Source organism: Microcaecilia unicolor, chromosome 4 (assembly GCF_901765095.1).
Source record: "Microcaecilia unicolor chromosome 4, aMicUni1.1, whole genome shotgun sequence".
Classification (NCBI taxonomy): domain Eukaryota; kingdom Metazoa; phylum Chordata; class Amphibia; order Gymnophiona; family Siphonopidae; genus Microcaecilia; species Microcaecilia unicolor.
The window spans coordinates 165,818,929-165,841,319 of NC_044034.1; positions in this window are offsets into that span (position 1 = coordinate 165,818,929).

A 22,391-nucleotide genomic window follows, 5' to 3' on the forward strand; every position below is an offset into this window, starting at 1 on the left:
AGGGGTGGATCCCAGGTTATCAATTGTATTAAAAGTTGGTTGATTGACCAGATGGTAGTGGTAAATGGCATTCATTCAGAACCAAGAAAGGTGAGTAGTGGAGTGCCTCAGGGTTCAGGCCTGGGGCCAATTGTGTTAATATCTGCTGTGCTTATCCTAAGAAACTATTGGGAAAGTAACTTGCACTGTGCAGTAGGCAGAACCCCCCAAAACTGGCATGAGGAAAGAACCCAGCATCTCTCCATCCATGTTAACATTTCCTAAAATAGTGTATATGTGTGTGGGGGGGGGGGGGGGGGGGGGGAGGAGGGGAAAGACCATTCCCGCAGTCGATTGGCAGCATGCACCATTTCATTGTTTGAAGGACTTAACAGGACAGGTCACTATTATCCCAAGGTCTGAGCAGACAAGAAGAACCCTGTAGGAATGGTGAAAAAAAATACTGTTTGACTTCACACCTTCTCTACGTCTTTCTCAGACTTCCTAACAACAGGTGGAAAACAAGTGTGTTGGAAGAAATCAGCTCCTGTGAGATTGGGTTTTTGCATAGCCTCCTTTTATTGGAAGGTTTAGGGGATCAAAATCTTTTGATCACAATACAATATCGGTAACTGTATGAGAGCGGAGGAAATGCTGACCTAGGAGTCTGGTATAAGTAACTCATGAAGGGCTAATGTTCTCAGTTTGAAATCTCTTCCAATTTTTTCTCCTCATCTCCCCAGTGCCCACATATACTAGACTCTGGGTCAGATATTTCACATTTTTTTCTCAGTTTTCCACAACAATTTTAAATCAACAATTAATCTTCCAAATGTCAGAGAATCACACAGCCCCTTAAGGAAAGTCTCATCCTGTAATGTAATCAGTTACAAATTGGCTTCAATGTTATTCAGAGCTTGTTACAGGGGGAAAAAAAACCTGCTATGAAATAGCAACCTAACGAAATAAAAAATTGCTCAGTGGAAGTGCTGGGGAGTGTCTCGTGACACTGCCAGAAATGGGTTTAGTGGGTAAGAGATGAACATTACACGCCTTGCAGATTTTCTGCATTAGAGATGAACTATCAGAGCAGCTTGCAGATAGTGAAATGGGAGGCAAAAAACTGTTCCTTACCTGATGGACAAGAGACACTGAGAACGCACCAGTGCACACTAATGAGACCAAAAACATGATTAAAAGTTGAGTGATTCACAACACCAGATAAAGATCAGAAACTGCACAAATACATGAAGTAAAACACAGTGGAACCTAAAAATATGTATAAACTGTCATCTGCTATTTCATCATGAAGTTGAAGAGTAGCTTAATGGTTAGAGCAGTGGCCTGAGACCTGGGGGAACCTGGTTCAAATCCCACTTCAGTTGCTTGTGATTTTGGGCAAGCCGCTTAACCTTCTATTGTCTCAGATATTCTATATAATAAAACGCACCTCCAACATTCTGAAGCCGAGAAAGTCAAGCCTTCAAGCCTTGAAGCATTCCTGCAACGTTCCTGAACTACGTGTCGTCAATTGAGGAGATGGAGCCTTACAGAGCACACGAATGCTTCAAGGCTTGAAGGCTTCATTTTCTCTCTCTCTCTCTCTCTCTCTCTCTCACACACACACACACACACTCACTCTCTGTCTCTCACATACACTCTCTCTCACACACAGACTCACACATACACTCTGTCTCTCACACACTCTCTCTCTCTCTGACACAAACACACACACACACACACACACTCTGTCTCTCTCTCTCTCTCTCACATACACACTCCATCTCTCACCCACACTCAAACATACACACTCCGAGGAAAGGGGGGCATGGAACACGGAGGGAAGGGGGGGCCAAGTACTCGGAGGGGAGGGGGAGAGAGAGGGAGGGGGAGAGGGGGAGTGGGCCTGCACCTCGGACGGAAGGGGGGCCTGGAACTCGGAGGGGAGGAGAGGGAGGGAGGGGAAGAGGGGGTCATGGAGCTCGGAGCCCCACACACACACACTCACTCTCTGTCTCTCACATACACTCTCTCTCACACACTCTATCTCTCTCTCTCACACACACTCACACACACACACACACACACTCTCTGTCTCTCACACACTCTGTCTCTCTCTCTGACACAAACACACACACACACACACACTCTGTCTGTCTGTCTGTCTGTCTTTCTCTGTCTCAAACATATACACTCCGAGGAAAACCTTGCTAGCGCTCGTTTCATTTGTGTCAGAAACGGGCCTGTTTTACTAGTAAACTTATATTCTGAGCACTGTGAGGACAGAAAAATGTCCACTGTGCCCGATTGTACACCACTTAGGTTTCAGGTGGTATATAAGAAATTAAAAGAAATAAATAAAATCTTTTTATTACACAATTAAAGAGGAAGAGTGCTTTCCAGCATGGTTAAAGGTAAAAAGGGAAATGGAACGTGATATACCACCTTTCTGAGGTTTTTGCAACTACATTCAAAGTGGTTTGCATACATTCAGGTACTTATTTTGTACAAGGGGCAATGGAGGGTTAAGTGACTTGCCCAGAGTCACAAGGAGCTGCAGTGGGAATTGAACTCAGTTCCCCAATATCAAAGTCCACTGCACTAACCACTAGGCTACTCCTCCACGTATGGGGGCTGCCACTTGTGTGATGGTTTCTTGGCAGACTCTGTCCTTGTACAAAGTTGTGGTAAAACGTGGCCTGCGATAGTATAGGCATGTCTTTTGGGCACGCGCTGGGCCACTTTTTACTGTGGCTGGGGAAAAGGCCATTTTTTAATGGGCCAGGAAATGGCTGTGCACAAAAATGAAAACTAGCAAGCAACTATTTATGGCCTGAGCCCTTACTGCCAGCCATTGACTTAGCGGTTAGGGCTCACTCGCTACCCATGTGGTAACCATGCAGTGTGCGCCAATGTAGCCATGCTGCTGATTACCACTGGGAACGCCTCCCAGAAATAGAAAAATATTTTCTACTGTGGGATTTGGCATGTGCCAAACTCAGAATTACCGCTGGGCACACACACTACCCCAATGATAGTGCCAATTTGGAGCATGCTACCCATGTGTTAGCCTTCCAGTGTTTTTGTAAAAGGGCACCTAAGTGGGGTGGTTTGCCATTGCCTTTCTCAGTCATCTTTAACCTCTCCCCCCTCAAAGTAAGCCCATATACTTATTTACTGAGGGAGTCTTTTACTAAAGCTTAGCTCGAGTTTTCTGCAGTAGGGCCCATGTTATTCCTATGGGTCCTGCTGCTGTCACAGTTGTGAGTCCTTGTGCCGGGCACAGCACAGAGACAAAGACTCGAACCTGCGCTCTGCTGGGCAGCCGAACAACCCCGAAGCTTCACCTGTGGTGACCGTCATTCCCCGAGGGTTGAGCCCCCAGGTGCGGGCGGCCGACAGGCATTCTGGATGCAGGCAGGGGTCAGAGGGCCACAAGCAGCAGGCAGAGGGTGATCTGACTTCAGACTGTAGGCAGAGACAGGCAGCAAGCAGAGAGTATCTGGGTTCAGGCAGTAGTCAGAGACAGGCAGCAAGCAAAGAATATACGGGTTCAGGCAGTAGTGAGAGACTGGCAGCAAGCAGAGAGTATCCGGATCCAGGCAATAGTCAGCAATGGGATAGTCCAGGCAATAGTCAGCAATGAGAGTAGTAGAAAACTACACAAGAGCACAAGCCAACCTACCGAAGTAGAAGCCGACGCAATGAAGTGGGGAGAAGCTGCTCCTAAAATAGCCCCCACCATCAGAGGGAAAAGGATAAGCTGGCGAAGGGAGCCTCCTGTTGGCTGGTCCACCAGAGGAGGAGGCGGAGCCTGGCTGCGAGGCTCCAATCCTGTGGAGCAGAAGGCGGGGCGACGAACTCAGCGCTCCAGGAGGGCACGGCATGCCGCAAGCTAGTTTACCGGCACAAACCCCGCATCCAGCAGGAGCAGGCAGGGGCAATTCCCAGGACACCAGTCCCGCCAAGATGGCCAGCGCTCCGTGTCCAAGGATCCAAGCAACGCTTGGAGCACCAAGCCCGCCAAGATGGTCAGAGCTCTGCGTCATGGGAGTGCTCCATCACCGAGGAGGTGAGGAGCATGACAGCTGCAGATAACTCGAGCTAAGCTTTAGTAAAAGACCCCTTGAGTGAATGAGGATTGATGGCCACCTGATGGAAATCCCAGTGTGGGATGCACACTCAGGTGGTGGGTACAGTAGGCAAGTGACCTACTGATTATACCACAAGGCCTCATTTTCCATCATGGAGCTCACGTGAATATCTAAAGGAGAAGTTCAAGCAGTAATCCCATGGCTGTTTTCTGCTGCTGCCTCCATTGTGGTGGTTCTGGATGATAATCAGGATAATAGATTTCCTAGAGGACAGCCTGATATAGGCTGTTGCCAAAACAAATTCTGTCAACCTTATTCATATTTAGGTTTTCCAACTCACATTTATGCAGGATGCAATGGAAAATAATTTTTGGAATTTATGATTTAAAATGTATGTGTATGTGTGTGTTTTTTTAAAAGAATACTTAGGAGAATCATGAATAAATATCCCATTAAATGATCTATTTGTTGCAGTCTGTGTTCAAGGAGAGTTACATTCAAGAACAATTAGTATTTTTCTGACATAGAGGGTTTACAATCTTAGGGCAAGACTTAGTGAAGTGGGCTAATGCATGTTATTACTAAAGAGGTCCCAGCGCATAAAATCATGCATGTTTATGGTTCAACATTTTTATTGATGACCAATCAAAAAGTATACAACAACCAATTGAAGTACATCAAAATACAATTGACCAAAAAGATGTTCACCAGATAATCAAGAGAACATAGTCCGTCATCAGAATATTTTAACAATATTCACCCTCCCACCCCTGCACAAAACTCTTACTGGGCCATTAGTGTAATATATGCCCATATGATCTAGCTAACATGCAACATAACCAACCAAGGCCAACCCAAATTATAATAGAGGCTAAAGGAACACCAAAGAGATCTATATACTGAAACAAACTAAACCAGACAACAAAGAGCCCGCCCACTAGAGGTTTGTAGGTTAAGAACAGGATAGAAAAAAACCCATCAACTTATGCTTGGTTTTCCCCTCTTTCCCTATACCCCTCCCAAACCCTCCCACACCCTAACAGTATGATTCAGCATGAAAGAGATCTAATACCCAAATAATAAAGAGAGAGTGCATGGAAGCTCACCCCAGCCCCCCCCCCCCCCAAAAAACTAAATAGAATTTAAAACGAGGCTGCGCCCTAACGGAGACAAAGAATGTATATATGGACTCATATGGAAAGAAAACGTGTTCTACTCTTTGAGGACGAACGTGCTCCCCTCCATTCCAATAGCATAAGGCGTGAAACCGATTACGTCAATGCCAGTAGTCTGGGCTTGCTCACTCTTCCAACAGCTCAAAATAACTCGCTTGCCTAAAATACAAGCTTTACAAATCAATTGTTGAGTGTCTGTATTCTGCAATTTAAGAGGGGAAAATGAAATGTGTGATTGCAACAAAACTTCTAAATAGTGAAAAATAGCAGACCAGAATGCCTTTACGCAAAAACATTCTCAGAAAGAATGAAAGAATGAGCCTGGACTTTGCTGACACTTTGAGCATAAAGGCGTGTCAGTACTCCCCATCTTAAATATTTGTGCCATGGTGAGGTACGTTCTATGTAAAACTCTAAACTGACATTCCCGGAGTTCCGCACTCACAGCCAGGGTGGGAATACGGGATAAAATCTAAGGAGAGATTAGGCCAACTCAAATCCTACATCCAGAAGAATCGAAGGACCTCCCTGTCCCTTTGGGGAGAGAGTACTGTAAGCACTTTATAAAGACCAGAAACCGAGAGCTTATCCCCCTTAACCAAAGTAAAAATTGCTTGCGTGCAATAACCATGTCGGGCCCCCAATGCCTCCCTATTTAAAGAACCAATATAATCAGATAATTGGTTATAAGCATAGATGTTATTGAGATTGATGCCTATACCCAATGCTCCTAAACTCAACAGAGAGCCTATATGATTCAAAACATGTTCTAGTCTTGTAATGCCTAGACGTCCCCACACCAGAAATCTCAGCAGGAATCCAGGCCAAAGTATCAGCCTGCCTGTCTGACATTGCTGCCTGGATGTCTCAGCGCCATCTGAAACTAAACATGACCAAGACTGAGCTTCTCATCTTTCCCCCTAAACCAACCTCTCCTCCTTCCCCATTCTCTATTTCTGTGGATAACACTCTTATCCTTCCTGTCTCATCAGCTCGTAACCTTGGGGTCATCTTCGACTCCTCCCTCTCCTTCTCTGCACATATTCAACAGACTGCTAAAACCTGTCGTTTCTTTCTCTATAATATCAGCAAAATTCGCCCTTTCCTTTCTGAGCACACTACCAGAACCTTCATTCACACTCTTATCACCTCTCGCTTAGACTATTGCAACTTGCTTCTTACAGGTCTCCCACTTAGTCATCTCTCTCCTCTTCAATCTGTTCAAAATTCTGCTGCACGACTAATATTCCGCCAGTGTCGTTATGCTCATATTAGCCCTCTCCTCAAGTCACTTCACTGGCTTCCTATCCATTCAAACTACTCTTATTGACCTATAAGTGCATTCACTCTGCAGCTCCTCAGTATCTCTCCACTCTCATCTCTCCCTACATTCCTCCCCAGGAACTCCGTTCACAGGGTAAATCTCTCTTATCTGCACCCTTCTCCTCCACTGCTAACTCCAGACTCCGTTCCTTTTATCTTGCTGCACCATATGCCTGGAATAGACTTCCTTAGCCGGTACGTCCATCTCTGGCCGTCTTCAAATCTAAGCTAAAAGCCCACCTTTTTGATGCTGCTTTTAACTCCTAACCCTTATTCACTTTGTTCAGAACCCTTATTTTATCATCCTCACTTTAATATTCCCTTATCTCTTGTTTGTCGTGTTTGTCTGTCCTAATTAGATTGTAAGCTCTGTCGAGCAGGGACTGTCTCTACATGTTCAAATGTACAGCGCTGTGTACGTCTAGTAGCGCTTTACAAATGATAAGTAATAGCAGTCTTCACCTGGATATTCAAACCCTTGTGAAACTGGATCATCACTCCTGCCTTGCGCTATATTGCCAGAGCCTCCTCCAAACTTCCAACCCACCCTCTCTGAAATTTTGCATGCTCTGCTGAAGTTTATTTTGATTTTTTTCTTACATCTTTTTTCAGTAGTAGCTCAAGCTGAGTTCCATTCAGGTACACTGGGTATTTCTCCGTCCCTGGAGAGCTCACAATCTAAGTTTGTACCTGAGGCAATGGAAGGTTAAGTGACTTACCCAAGATCACAAGGAGTAGCAGTGGGATTTGAACTGGCCACCTCTGGAGTGCAAGACTGGTGCTCTAACCACTAGGCCACAAGTTAAATGTGTTTCCTGCAGAAATGCAATATCAGCATGTCGATGCTTTAATGGCTGCAACACCTTAGCTCTTTTAACCGGAGGCAGACTCCCCCTAAATTCCAGGAGACAAATCTATGTGATGTCAGGGTGCCAAAGGGTTCACAATAGCAAAGATTACATAATGCAATGATGTAGAGGAACAACCCCCAGCCCATGAGTGCCCTCCCAGATCAAAGGCTCCTAGAAAATGCTCAGTAATTCCCAGGTAACTGAGAATGCAGCACAGTCTCTAGAGAAAAAACACAACAAAGCACATACAGACCAACTCTCAATCATGCCAAACTTCCCATCCTTAATTTCCCCTCTCCTTCCCCCCTCCTGACATCCCTACCCCCACTAACAAAGAGAATGCCCTCTTCCAGGACTGGATCACACAGAAATCCTCCTCCCCTTCTCCCACCTGCCTCAGTGATAGAAAAGGTAATCACCCCAATGAAAGAAAATTAGCCAACATAGTGGCTCCACAGAAAAATTAAAAAAACAAAAAAAACAAAACTAAGTAACTGCATCAGTCATCAGTCTCTCTGCTACAACCTTACAGTGGTACAAGGATAATACAGAGAATGGAAGTCAATGCAGATATTGTAAATCAATGAAACCAGGAGGACAAAAAAATAGTTAACCAGATGTCCCAAAAAAGGGAGTCCAAATGTATCTCATCAGAAAAAAGGGTCCAAAGAATCTGCTCTAGAATACAGCAGTCACCAACTACCACTTGCAACACCTAGCCCGCACCAAGGGCCAAGAAGAGTAGTTCATGGTGGTGTCAATGAGGGCTCCAGTTGCTTAGCAAATTTTAAGGCCCATGGCCAATGCGAAGAAGTGTGTCGTGCCTGCCTGTTGGATTCGCAAACGGGTTAGATAAAGGAATGCAGATTGTAACTTTTTTTAATAAAGCAGCTGACATGCTTCACTAAATGCCTTTTGTTGTATGGAGACGGCGACTGAAAAATCCTGGAAACAAAGAATTTGATGATTTTCATATTGTAAAGGTCCAACCATTCTCAGGGCTCACAGAATCTCTTGTTTGTGCACAAAGTTGAGCAGTTTGAAGATAACAATTCTAGGGCGTGAGTCCTTAGGTCTGACCGGTCCCAGGCAGTTAGCCCTCTCAATGTGCATAGGGCCCACTTCAGATTGCAATTGCAAGGCCTTGGGAAGCCAGCCTTCCAAAAAGACCCAAAGGTCAGAATCCTTAATGGCCTCTGGGAACCCAACCCAGAGGCCATTAAGCTGAAACTTCTGCCACAATTTCAATTGCCCACGCAGAGCCTACCAACTTCGGGCTTGCAGAATCTCCATCCACAATTTTGTTATCTCCTGCGTGGCCTCATGCTTCTTCCTTCCTCTGAGGTTTGGATGACATTTGTAAAGCAATCCTGAGGGAAACCACATCTCACTAGATCCAAGAAACTCCAGCTAGCAGCACAGTAAGTGAAAAGAGCAAAACTAGGTCACTGCAGCGACGTAGGGGTTAGATGGTAAAAGAGGGGTTTGGGAGCTCAGCTCGGCAACACTTGCTTGCTAGCTCAGCATCACACGATCCCCTCAAAATCATACATGTTAACATAGCAGCCCACTTTGGACAATCTAGCCCTAAGTTTGTATCTGAGGCAATAGAGAATGAAGTACTTATTTATTTTGCTTGCATCTTTTTCAGTAGTAGCTCAAGGTGAGTTACATGCAGGTACACTGGGTATTTCTCTGTCCCAGGAGGGCTCACAATCTAAGTTTGTACCTGAGGCAATGGAGAGTTAAGTGACTTGTCCAAGACCACAAGGAGCAGCAGTGGGATTTGAACTGGCCACCTCTGGATTGCAAGGTAGGTGCTCTAACCACTAGGCTACTCCTCCACTCCACTTGCACAAGGAACATCAGTGGGTGAATTTGAACCTTGACTTCCCTAAGTTTGAGCCCATCAATCTAACTTCTAGGCCGTTCTACTCTAGGTTGTGCACTTTCCTAGTTGTGGTTTGCTTTGATTGTTCAATAATGGACACTACTGACATCGGGAATATGACAAGCTGTTCTCTAGAGTGCAATACAGTCTATTCTTGAGTCTGACTGTCCTTGGGTATAGGTTCACTTGGTTAGAGAGACATTTGGGGATAGTTTCTGTCCTTCACTGGTACAGAACAATTCAATATCTGAAGAGCAGAAAAAAATATTACATACCTAAATTCAAATATGTGAAATATAGAGCATTTGAGGGTTGTTTTTCTTTTTTTAATTATGTAGAGGGCATACAGACTCTGCCTGTCAGAAACAAGTTGGCTGTGATCTTTGTTGCCTCTACCAGTAATAGGCAAACTTTTGACTTGGAAAGCTCTTGTGTTCACTCCTGCCTAATTGACAGTCGTTGGAGGTATAATACCAAGTCCAAGGGGGAGGTGATTGCCATTGGCTCCAGATCCCTGATCACTGTACCACTGCTGCTAGGAAACAAGGCTTGACTCTATTCCTCCCCAAATAATATACATCTAATCAATAGAAAGAATATTTCTAACTACCCAAGCCACTGAACCTGGAGAGAATAGAGAAGCTGGAACAGGGAACCAGCTCTACACCCTACCTGCACAGGAGTGAGGAGAGAAAGAATAATAACATCAAGCTTGTAATAGCCAAAAGGACAGAGAAGCACCATAGACTTGAGCACATTGGGAAAAGGGATCACCAGCAGGGATTGTATACCTGCAGGCTCAGTGAGACTTCATGCCAGAGTGGAGGAGTGGCCTAGTGGTTAGGGTGGTGGACTTTGGGCCTGGGGAACTGAGTTCAATTCCTGGCCCAGGCAGCTCCTAGTGACTCTGGGTAAGTCACTTAACCCTCCATTGCCCACCACATTGAGCTTGCCATGAGTGGGAAAGTGCAGGGTACAAATGTAACTAAAATAAAAGAGAAGTTACAAAGTAGCACTCCTCTGGACACAGAGAACAAGAGAAGCTGTCAAGGATGTTCTCCAGAGCTTCTGTACACATAGAAGGTTCACATGGAAACCAACAAAGTGTGGAGATTACCCATATTCTACTTGTGAATGCAAATAATTATGCATAGCATTGTATGTTTCCTCTTTATCATACAAGTCAAGTAAACCTTTGATTTGCTTTTTGCAACTACTGGCCTGGACTGCATTACTGGATGAGACTAGTGTGTTGAATGAAAAGATTTTGTGGTGCCTTCAGGCAGGCCTCCCAACTTGCTGGTCCCAGCCTTGACCTCCCAAACAGTCCTGCAATATATTCAGAATAACTCCTCCTGGTGCTCACCAGGCAACCAGGGTTTAGAATTGTAAACTGCTGGGATTGATCATTCATCAGATAAGCAGTCTATAAATTATAAATACCTTTTCAACAACTATCAGTTAGTCTTATCTGGTATGCATTTAGAGCATGTCTTCCTGTCACTGGTGATTCAATATAGTTCTGATTTAAACAAATTATTCCTGTGAATTAGGCATTTTCAGAAGTTGGCTGAGCAACTACAGCCAGTATGTAAGTTCTAAACAAGAAAAACAAAAGGTTTGGCTATAAAAGTTATTTTTTTCCCATTGTATTCACAAGCTTTCTGTTGGTGTTGTGCTTGGATTAAGAGGATCTTGTTCTGTAGAGTGAACTGTGACTAGAGCAGATTTGTTAGGATTTTCACTACATCTACAATAATCTTCCAAGCTCATTAATCAAGTCACTTGTTTTAAAAGAAGTCATGTGACCTGCACAGGACTGTGATATTTGTCTGTATTATAACATAAATAAAATGGAACAGCATGATCCACACGAGTACACATTCATATCCATACATAACAAACACACAGATATAAATATACATGTGCTTACATGCAGAAAAATATATACAGACACATCCATATTCAGATAGACACACACAAATACGCAGATGTACAAAATGCTTACCACTCTTCCTCTGGCATAATAGGCACCTTCTTCTTTCACATTTCATTTTTGACACACTGATAACTGGTTCCCTGCACTACTCACAAATTAAATTCCGGTACTGTTTCCCCCCCCCCCCCCCCCCCCCCCCCCCTCCCCTCCTAGCTTCTGCCTGTCTCTCGTCAGATTTCAAAACCAGAACAGAGTTGTTTTTAAATCTAGAATTTGCATATGAAGGAAGCAGAAAGGTATGTTCCTAGAGGGTCCCTCTGCGGGGGATTTTAAATCCAGAGTAGAGAATTAGAGTTAAGAGCACAGTGGTGCTGGAAAAAAGGAAAAGTTTTCCTTTCAAAGTGATTCATTTTAAAGGACTAAGTTTTAAAAAATATTGTACAGGGGTTTTCCTGGCTGCATAGGACTCTTCAGACATGTTTTGTGTTTCGAAGCCTACAAAAATCATGGTTAAGGGTGCACACGTTGTGAGGTTATTATCAGAGAGTGTAAATGCTAAGGCAATCCACCCATCCTCGCTTTCTATAAGGTTTATCATTTATTTGCTTTCCAGTCCTTAATATGTTAACCGCGCCCCTTGCTAAGAACCAAAATCTGAGAGGAAAAGTGGACCATGCTGGCTGGCATCCTTCATAAAGGGTCAGTTACTCATACTTCACCCTGACAAGGACCAGGATCTTCATCACATCCCGCGGGAGGTGGTGGAGATGAAAACGGTAACGGAATCCAAAAATGCGTGGGATAAACATAAAGGAATCCTGTTCAGAAGGAATGGATCCACAGAAGCTTAGTGGAGATTGGGTGGCAGAGCCGGTGGTGGGAGGCGGGGCTAGAGGTTGGGAGGTAGTACTGGGCAGACTTCTACGGTCTGTACCCTGAAAATGGCAGATAATGGCAGATACAAATCAAAGTCAGGTATACACATAAAGCAGCACATATGAGTTTATCTTGTTGGGCAGACTGGATGGACTGTACGGGTCTTTCTCTGCCGTCATCTACTATATATGCTACTATCTTTTTCCAGCTGGGGACTAGGGTCTGGGGGAGGGAGGGGGGTCTTACCTGCAAGTACCCTGCTGGTTTGTTTTCTCTTAGCAATAAATCTTATAAATATAGAACTCAGCTCTCCAAAAAGTCAAAGTTTATCTAATATGAGGAGGAAATCGCCTCAAGAAAAAGCCCCTCCCAACAATTTTTTATATATGGGACAAAGGCTATACTTCATCATCATGGGCGTTTCAATCAAGCCAACTCCTCTTATTATTATGAAAAAAATTTTTTTGAAAATAGTTTTTCTAAATGTTCAAAAAAAGCCACTGTGCCAAATATGCTGTATATAACAGTTCAACTTAACTTTGGCGAATTACAGGTCAGAAAGGAGAAAGCCTGTAATTCGCCAAAGTTAAGTTGAACTGTTATATACAGCATATTTGGCACAGTGGCTTTTTTTGAACATTTAGAAAAACTATTTTCAAAAAAAATTTTTTCATAATAATAAGAGGAGTTGGCTTGATTGAAACGCCCATGATGATGAAGTATAGCCTTTGTCCCATATATAAAAAATTGTTGGGAGGGGCTTTTTCTTGAGGCGATTTCCTCCTCATATTAGATAAACTTTGACTTTTTGGAGAGCTGAGTTCTATATTTATAAGATTTATTGCAAAGATTTGGAACCAGTACCCCTGTGTTTATATGCTTTGTTTTCTCTTAGTCCAGAATGAATGTTTTATTACCCTTCCTATTCTTGATTGGACATCTGTTCTTTTCTTTATATATTTTTATGCAAATTGCTTTGGCACATGTGCCAGATCAGGGGGTATAGCAAATACCAAATAAACAATAAATGATAAAGAAAAAAAATGCATTTTTTGTAGGTCATTTATTTAATTATTTTTATTTATTCAAAAACTTGTACATATCACCTTCAAAAGCAAATCAGAATGATTCAAAACATTACACAGGAAGGTCATGGTACCTTTTAATAGACCAGCAGAAGAAAACGATGTACACATGTTTTCAACATTACATTGACCATTTCTTCAAATGGTAAACAATCTAAAAACTGCAAAACAATATGGATTGGTAAATATGATAATTTAGCTCTTCTTTAAGAAGACTGCCAGGAAAACAGAATTTAATGAACATTTTGTTGACTAACTCCACAGGAGAACCCTCTTGTAATGTATTCCTCAATTGCAATGAAACTCACCAAATGAAGTCTAATAAGCTGGGGAGCTGGGACCGCCCCTTCTCTTAGGTGCCTCCCCCCCTTATGCATTCTTACATATTATTACAAATAAGCTCTGACACAAAACATGTGGAAGTAAACCAAGGCCACAGCTTTGTTTATTCTCAAGATAAACCATTAATTACAACAGACATGTTCTACACCCGAGTTACAAACTTAGAAAAATACAGTTCTAAAGGCCCAGCCACACACCAAGACAGTTTAGCAGCCTACACTGACAAATGAAATCGACCATCGCTATTCTGCATTCCCCACCCTACCATAATTAGCTAGGGCTTAAGGAGCAAGGCATGGTTCTCCATGCCCCCATAATCTGGGTCCCATGACCTCAGCTTGAACTTGAACTTTTAGCCCTTATTTTTATTCAGCGCTCATCCCCTATGAGTCAAAACTAAAGTAGCTCAGGTGTCCACCATAGGGGAGGGGGCCAATGCATTAATGTCACTGGCTCCCTCCCCCCCCCCAAATAAAACAGTAAAGCTGCAACCTAAACTATCTGTGCAGTGAGAAAATGTTCCACCAGTTCTTGGAAATCATTTAGAAAAAGATCCATAGCCACAACAGACAGATGCACCCCCATTCTGTCCAAACAAGCCTGTACATTTTGTGTCAACACAATCATGCTGTAGCTGGTGCCCTCCCCCCTTTGCTAACAGCCAAAGCCCAATCTGTCTATTCACCTTAACCAGGCTGTGTGCTTTGGCCATTAGAATGATATCCAACCATACTATACGAGTTGCAAAATAGCAACTCAAAATGAGTCTCAAGTAATCCTTGACAGGATTGATGAGGTGTTTCCTGGTCAAAGAATCAACATCATTACCACCCAAATAGAGATCAACACTTTCGGGTAGCTGGATCAGGAACGCAAGATGTACATGAGAGGTAAGAATTGGCACCACCACATACTGTGATCCCGCAGACAGGAAACTCACACTCCCCAATGTGTCATACCCAAGTGTAGCCCTATGGCCAGCCCAATGAACATAAGAATAGCCAGTAATCCATACTAAATACACCCAGCCACCTTCATCTGCAAGAAATGAATATGTCAAGAGGAGGAACACCGCAGAAACAAAAAAGGAATAGTGTAGAAAAAGCCTGTGCCAAGAAGGACACCAAATCAAGCAAAACAGATCACAAGTTAGTGAAGAACGTAATGCCAAGAGCAGGTCCTGACCTATACTCATATTCTCAACAGTATATGGAATTCCCATATGTCCCCCACTGCCTTTTTTAAAAACAAATATATACTTTGAAGGCCTTAGAAGACCATCAACCAATGTGCTTGATCACTTCCTCTCCCAAGCTAGCCACATTGGCACAGGTTGCCACCCCTATGTGGAATGAATGGATACTGTACACAGATGCATCTTCTCCTATAACTCCCAAAGCCTTCTTCATGACCGAAGCAAACTGATATCTAGTAAGAACTGTTCCATCTGTATGCATCAAGAAGATATGCCCACCTGCCGGATTAAATTACAAATAGTTGGCTATGCATCGTACTGGACAAGTATTCACTCCATTGCTCTTTTTAAAACAACGATCTGGCCCTGAGTGGTGTAGAACGAATAGAAGTAAATTGATTTTTTACTCATTCCAAAAGTACAAAGACTAGGGAACACTAAAGAAAATTACATGGAAATACTTTTAAAACAAATAAGAGGAAATATTTTTTCACTCAATGAATAGTTAAGCTCTGGAACTCTTTGCCGGAGGATGTAGTAACAGCAGTTAGTGTATCTGGATTTAAAAAAGGTTTGGGCAAGTTCCTGGAGGAAAACTCCATAGTCTGCTATTGAGACAGACATGGGGAAGAAACTGCTTGCCCTGGGATTGGTAGCATGGGTTTCTGCCAGGTACTTGTGACCTGGCTTGGCCACTGTTGGAAACAGGATACTGGGCTAGATGGACCATTGGTGTGACCCAGTATGTCTATTCGTAAGTTCTTATTTTTTGTTCTTAAGTATCCCCCTGCAAGATCACGTACTCCATTTGCAAGCCTTCCGACCCATAGGCCACTCTCGCCCAAGCAACTGAGTCACCCATTCTAAACCCCCCCAAAAAAGGACAACATGAAAGCAATTTTGAACAACAGGGCCTCATAATCAGAATACACTACTAAAGTGAGACCTCGAACCAACAAGATCAACATGTCATGAGTAATAGGATGCCTAGAATCCAGAGGGGTCGGCACCATTTGCTTCCAGCCTGTGAATATTTGACATATAGAAAAACAGCTGCCAGATTCCCTCAACCAAAAGACTTACTGAAAAAGGCAACCCTTAGAGTGCCCAAGCCCTCTAGCATAGAAAACATATTCTACTATTCTGGCATCAAGAACCAATCCCTCACTCCAATCACCCTCTCTGAGAAATGTAACAATACTGTTATAACCAGCCATATACAGAAGTATAAGTTCAGCCACAAACAACAGAGAACCAACTCCATAATCAATGAATTCACCATAAGACATCTGGCCAAATTCTTGTTCACCACCTCCACCACGCACCCCTCTGTTGTAAACACCAGAAAATCTTTCATCCCACAGCTTGAACGACCAAATCTTGTAAGCACTCACAATGGGGGAAAGCTCTAAGAGTGTGATATTTTTAGTGAGACCTGACTCCACCCAGGATGCTGGCCATGCAGCCACACACCACACACCCTAACAGTACACTCCAAACCTCAAATCACCTGCTGCTTCACTGTACAATTCCAAGTGCATCCTGCAGAGTCAAGGTGCCTTGAAAGATCTCAAAAATTCCAGCCATATCCCCAAATCTTTCACAACACCCACCGACAAGCACAGAAAAGGGTGGGGTTTCCTGATTTCAGCCATAAACACAGCCAATCTTCTAGAAGAAGCCCGTCCCCATAGAGATCACCTTACATGCACATTTAAGACTGCCTATGAGGGACTGGACCATTCGTAGGATGGATTTCTTGACACTGAGCACCTGACCGATCAGGCCCATGAGCTGATACACTTTATTCAAAGGTAATCTAGTAGCCATATGTTCTGAACCAATCTCTATGCCCAAAAAGGCGAGTACAGATAATGGTCCCTCAGTCTTATCCGTGGCTAAAGGAATGCCAAAATGACCTGCCACCTCCATAAAAGTGCCATGAGATGCTCACAGTCATTGAAATCTACCAGACCAACAAATAAGAAATCATCCAGGTAATGCCAAAAGCCTGCCCTTTGCATAATTACACAATGCACAAACGAACTGAACAATTCAAAGTAAGCACATCTTCTGTAGCAGCTTGTGGCCATATGTAGCCTCAAGTGCAAGAAATTCTGCAGCTAGGTCTGCCAGCTGGCTCCAGTCCTGACTTTATCATACAGCATTCATGGAGTTGCAGTTCTGCTTTTTAAGACTAGTAAAAAAGGCCCGTTTCTGACACAAATGAAACGGGCGCTAGCAAGGTTTTCCTCGGTTCCCCTGCAGCCACCCATGTCCAGCGACCCTCCTCTCCCCCTGTGTCCACTGCAGCCACCCATGTCCAGTGAACCTCCTCTCTCCCCTGCCTACCCTCCTGCCACCCATGTCCAGTGACCCTCCTCTCTCCCCTGCCCCCCCTCCAGCCACCCATGTCCAGCGACCCTCCTCTCTCCCCTGTGCCCACTGCAGCCACCCATGTCCAGTGAATCTCCCCTGCCTACCCTCCTGCCACCCATGTCCAGCGACCCTCCTCTCTCCCCTGCCCCCCCTCCAGCCACCCATGTCCAGCGACCCCCTGCCCCCCTGCAGCCACCCATGTCCAGCGACCCTCCTCTCTCCCTTGCAGCCACCCATGTCCAGCGACCCTTCTCTCCCCCTGCGCCCACTGCAGCCACCCATGTCCAGCGAACCTCCTCTCTCCCCTGTCTCCTCTCCTGCCACCCATGTCCAGCGACCCTCCTCTCTCCCCTGCCTCCCAGCCACCCATGTCCAGCGACCCCCCTGCCCCCCTGCAGCCACCCATGTCCAGTGACCATCCTCTCTCCCCTGCCCCCCCTCCAGCCACCCATGTCTAGCGACACTCCTCTGGACATGGATCAGCTGTGAAACATGTTTTTTTTCCCCTGGGTTCTGAAGTTGACATCATAATGGCTACGGTGATGTCAGCCTGATCTACGGAGCCTAGCAGACCAACTCGGAATGAGCCACGGTCCCAGGCAAGTCAGAACATTGAAGGTGAGAATTATTCTCCAAAGACAAGCAGGCCAATATTCTCACAGATGGGTGACGTTACGTCGGCCCGGAGGACTTTCTAGCAAAGTCCATGACAAAATTTAAAATGTCCCCTGTCGCGCGGGCGGATGCAGTGCGCATGCGCGCGTCCACTTTCCCGCCCGCCGCGCGGGCACATTCCTCAGTTTTTTCTTCTCCGCGTCTGAGGTGACACGGAGCTCGACCTTCGTCTTCGTGTTCCTCCTGTGCCCGGAGGTGAAGATTCAAGAAAAGCGAAGTATCCTTTCTAGTTATCTTAGAAATTTTTTCGTTTATTAAGTTTCCTTTCTTTTAGCCTGCGATTTTATTTAAATCGCTCGGTCGGGTTTATTTTCCCCTTTTTCTTTTTCTTTTTTCTTTTGTGTCCTCTTTTTATAGACACAATCGCGTCTTTTGATTTGGCAGGGATAGTTTTTCTTGAGATGTCAACGAAGACGCCCAGCGGCTTCAAGCCTTGTGCCCGCTGTCATCGGGCCATCTCTGGCACTGACACACACTCGTGGTGTATTCAGTGCCTTGGGCCGGACCACCGCTCGGAGAGCTGTAAGTTGTGTCTCGCCATGAAGAAGCGGACACTGCTCTCTCGAGAAGCCCAGAGAGAAAAGATTTTTGGGCCCGGTGCTTTGGCGTCGGCGCCGTCGACATCGGCGCAGTCGGCGTCGTCTAAGGCGGCGCCGTCCAAATCGGCGCCGGTGAAGTCGGTGCCGTCGAGGACGATGTCTTCATGGCCGGCGTTGTCGAGGTCGACGTCGAAGGAAGCGTAGGCACCGGGAGACCGGGGACAGGCTGCCATTAGACCCATGCACGCTGGGAGCAGTGATGCATCGAGTGGGTCTCCACCCACCTCGGCGCCTCCTGCTTTGCAGACCTCCCGGGACCGCCCTGCGTCGGACCCGGCCCCGAAGAGACGTGTGGATTCCACGTCCTCTTCTCCGGTGCCGAGGAGTCTCGACGACATACGTCGGGCGAAGGCCAAGAGGCATCGTTGTCGATCTCCTTCGAGACACGGCACCGGGAGCTCCGGGTCATCGATACACTCGATACCCGAGAAGCGTCGGTGCCGAGAGGACCGCTCTCCCTCTATTACTGAGGTTCCGACGCGTGGGGTCACTGGCAGCCGAGTCCCCACTCCCCAACCTCAGCAGACTTTGCCTCCGATGCCTCAACCGACCCCGCAGCATCTTCCGGCACCAACTCTGGATGAGCGTATGCAGGCCATGTTCCCATTTTTTATGGACATGATGCAGCAGTGGCAGTCGGCATCGAGGTTGTCGGTGCTGACGGCGTCGGCGGTGCCAGTGTCGATGTTTTCAGAGGCACCGGTGCCGACGGCGTCGGAGGTGTCGACATTGCCGGTGCCGGATGTTTCTGCATCAGGCCTTCAGCCTGTGGTGAGGTCTGTCTCACCGGTGCCGCCTCCGGCGCCGGTGTCTTTGACTTCCCGAGTTGACTCTCCCGAGACATCGGGGCAGGAAGCTTCTCCGGAGTCTCAGGGACCGTCAACTTCTCGGCATCATCATAGAGGCCGTCAAGCCTCTTCGTCAAGACGGGCTCAGATCCGGGCGGCTCTGTCCGAGCTTTTAGCCCCATCTGACAATACCTCATCTGAGGATGATGATGGAGTGCATGGGGAGTTCTTTGGCGAGGATTCTCAAGGCATTCCATCTGACTCCACTCCCTCGCCACAGAGGCAGCTGTCTCCTCCCGAGAGCTTGTCTTTTTCATCTTTTGTTCGGGAGATGTCTGAGGCCATCCCCTTCCCCGTGGAAATTGTGGACGAGCCCAGAGCCAAAATGCTTGAGGTTCTGGACTATCCATCTCCACCTTCATCTTCTGCCACAGTTCCTTTTCATGAGACTGTCAAGGAACTTATGCTGAGGAACTGGGAGAAGCCTTTTTCTTGCCCAACCGTCCCCAAAAAAGTTGAGTCCCAATACCGGATCCACGGGGAACCCAGTCTCATGCAGACCCAATTGTCTCATGATTCAGCGGTGGTGGACTCCGCTCTCAGAAGGGCCAAGAGTTCCAGGAGCTTCTCCTCGGCGCCCCCGGGGCGGGAGTTTGGAACTCTGGACGCTTTTGGGAGAAAGGCGTATCAGGCCGGTCTGCTCGCCGCCAAGATCCAGTCATACCAACTCTACACGAGTATTCATTTACGGAACTCTGTGAGGCAACTTGAGAGTTTGGTAGATACACTCCCGAGGAGAAGGCCGAACCCTTTCGTCAAGTGATCAGGCAGCAGAAGGCGTGTCGCAAGTTCCTGTCCAGGGGCATTTTTGACACTTGCGATGTGGTATCTCGCTTCTCTGCTCAAGGTATAGCGATGCGCAGGCTCTCATGGCTGCGTGCCTCTAACCTGGAGGAACGAACTCAGCGGAAGATAGCAGATATCCCATGCCGGGGGGATCATCTTTTTGGAGAGAAGGTAGAAGAGATGATTGATCATCTCTACCAGCGTGACAACGCTATGGACTCTCTCTCCCGCCGGGCGCCTTCTGCAACCACTTCCACTGCTAGGAAGTTTTTTAAGGGAAAAAGAAGTGCTCCTTTCGCTTCTAGGAACCGAAAGTACACTCCTTATTCCCGTCAGCCGGTTCAGGCTCGACCCCAGCCCGCTCGCTCTCGTCAGCAGCGGGCACCGAAGCAGGCCCCTGCAGCTCCCCAGCAAAAACCAGGGACGGGTTTTTGACTGGCTCCAGCAGAGCATAGCCGGAATCAAAGTACCTGTGCCGGACGATCTGCCGGTCGGGGGGAGGTTAAAATTTTTTCACCAAAGGTGGCCTCTCTTAACCTCCGATCGGTGGGTTCTCCAAATAGTCCGGTACGGGTACGCTCTCAATTTGATTTTCGAACCTCCAAATTGCCCACCAGGAGCTCAGTCTTTCAGCTCCTACCACAAGCAGGTACTTGCAGAGGAACTCTCCGCCCTTCTCAGCGCCAATGCGGTCGAGCCCGTTCCACCAGGGCAAGAAGGGCAGGGATTCTATTCCAGGTACTTCCTTGTGGAAAAGAAAACAGGGGGGATGCGTCCCATCCTAGACCTAAGGGCCCTGAACAAATTCCTGGTCCGAGAAAAGTTCAGGATGCTTTCCCTGGGCACCCTTCTTCCCATGATTCAGGAAAACGATTGGCTATGCTCTCTGGACTTGAAGGACGCTTACACCCACATATCGATACTTCCAGCTCACAGGAGGTATCTTCGATTTCGGCTGGGATCACAGCACTTTCAGTACTGTGTTTTGCCTTTTGGCTTGGCGTCTGCACCCAGGGTATTCACAAAGTGCCTGGCAGTTGTGGCAGCGTCGCTACGCAGACTGGGAGTGCATGTGTTCCCTTATCTGGACGATTGGCTGGTAAAGAACACCTCCCCGCAAGAAACTTTGCAGTCCATGCGGATGACTATTCAGGTGCTAGAGATGTTGGGGTTTGTCATCAATTATCCCAAGTCCCATCTCGTCCCAGCTCAAAAATTGGAATTCATAGGAGCTCTGTTGTGCACAAAGACAGCTTGCGCTTATCTCCCAGGACCCAGAGCGGACAGACTTCTGTCTCTGGTGTCCACAGTGCAAGCGTCTCAGCAGATCACAGCTCGGCAGATGTTGAGATTGCTTGGCCACATGGCCTCCACAGTTCATGTGACACCCATGGCACGTTTACACATGAGATCTGCTCAATGGACCCTAGCTTCTCAGTGGTTTCAGGCCACGGGGAATCTAGAGGATGTAGTCCGGCTGTCCATCAATTTTCGAAACTCCCTCAATTGGTGGACCATTCGATCCAATCTGGTCTTGGGACGCCCATTCCAAATTCCTCAGCCACAAAAAGTGCTGACGGCGGATGCATCCCTCCTCGGGTGGGGAGCGCATGTAGATGGGCTTCACACTCAAGGAGCTTGGTCTCTTCAGGAGAGGCAACTCCAGATCAATCTCCTGGAATTGCGAGCGATCTGGAACGCCCTGAAGGCCTTCAGAGATCGGCTAGCCAACAAAATTGTCCTCATTCAGACAGACAATCAGGTGGCAATGTATTACACCAACAAGCAAGGGGGTACCGGATCTCGTCCTCTGTGTCAGGAGGCCGTGCAGATGTGGCTATGGGCTTATCAAAACGGAATGTTTCTCCAAGCCACTTATCTAGCCGGTGTAAACAACAGTCTAGCCGACAGGCTGAGCAGAGTTATGCGGCCTCACGAGTGGTCCTTGAACATGACTATTGCCAAAAAGATCTTTCGAGTTTGGGGCACTCCATCGATAGATCTTTTTGCTTCCCAGGACACTCACAAGGTTCCTCAATTCTGTTCCAGACTTCAGGCCCACGGCAGACTAGCGTCGGATGCCTTCCTCCTTTTTTGGGGGACAGGACTCCTATATGCGTATCCTCCCATCCCTTTAGTGGGGAAGACTCTCCTGAAACTCAAGCAAGACCAGGGAACCATGATTCTGATAGCGCCCTTTTGGCCCCGTCAGATATGGTTTCCTCTTCTTCTGGAACTTTCGTCAGAAGAGCCATGGAGACTGGACTGTTTTCCGACCCTCATTACTCAGAACGAGGGGGCGCTTCTACATCCCAACCTCCGGTCTCTAGCTCTCACGGCCTGGATGTTGCGAG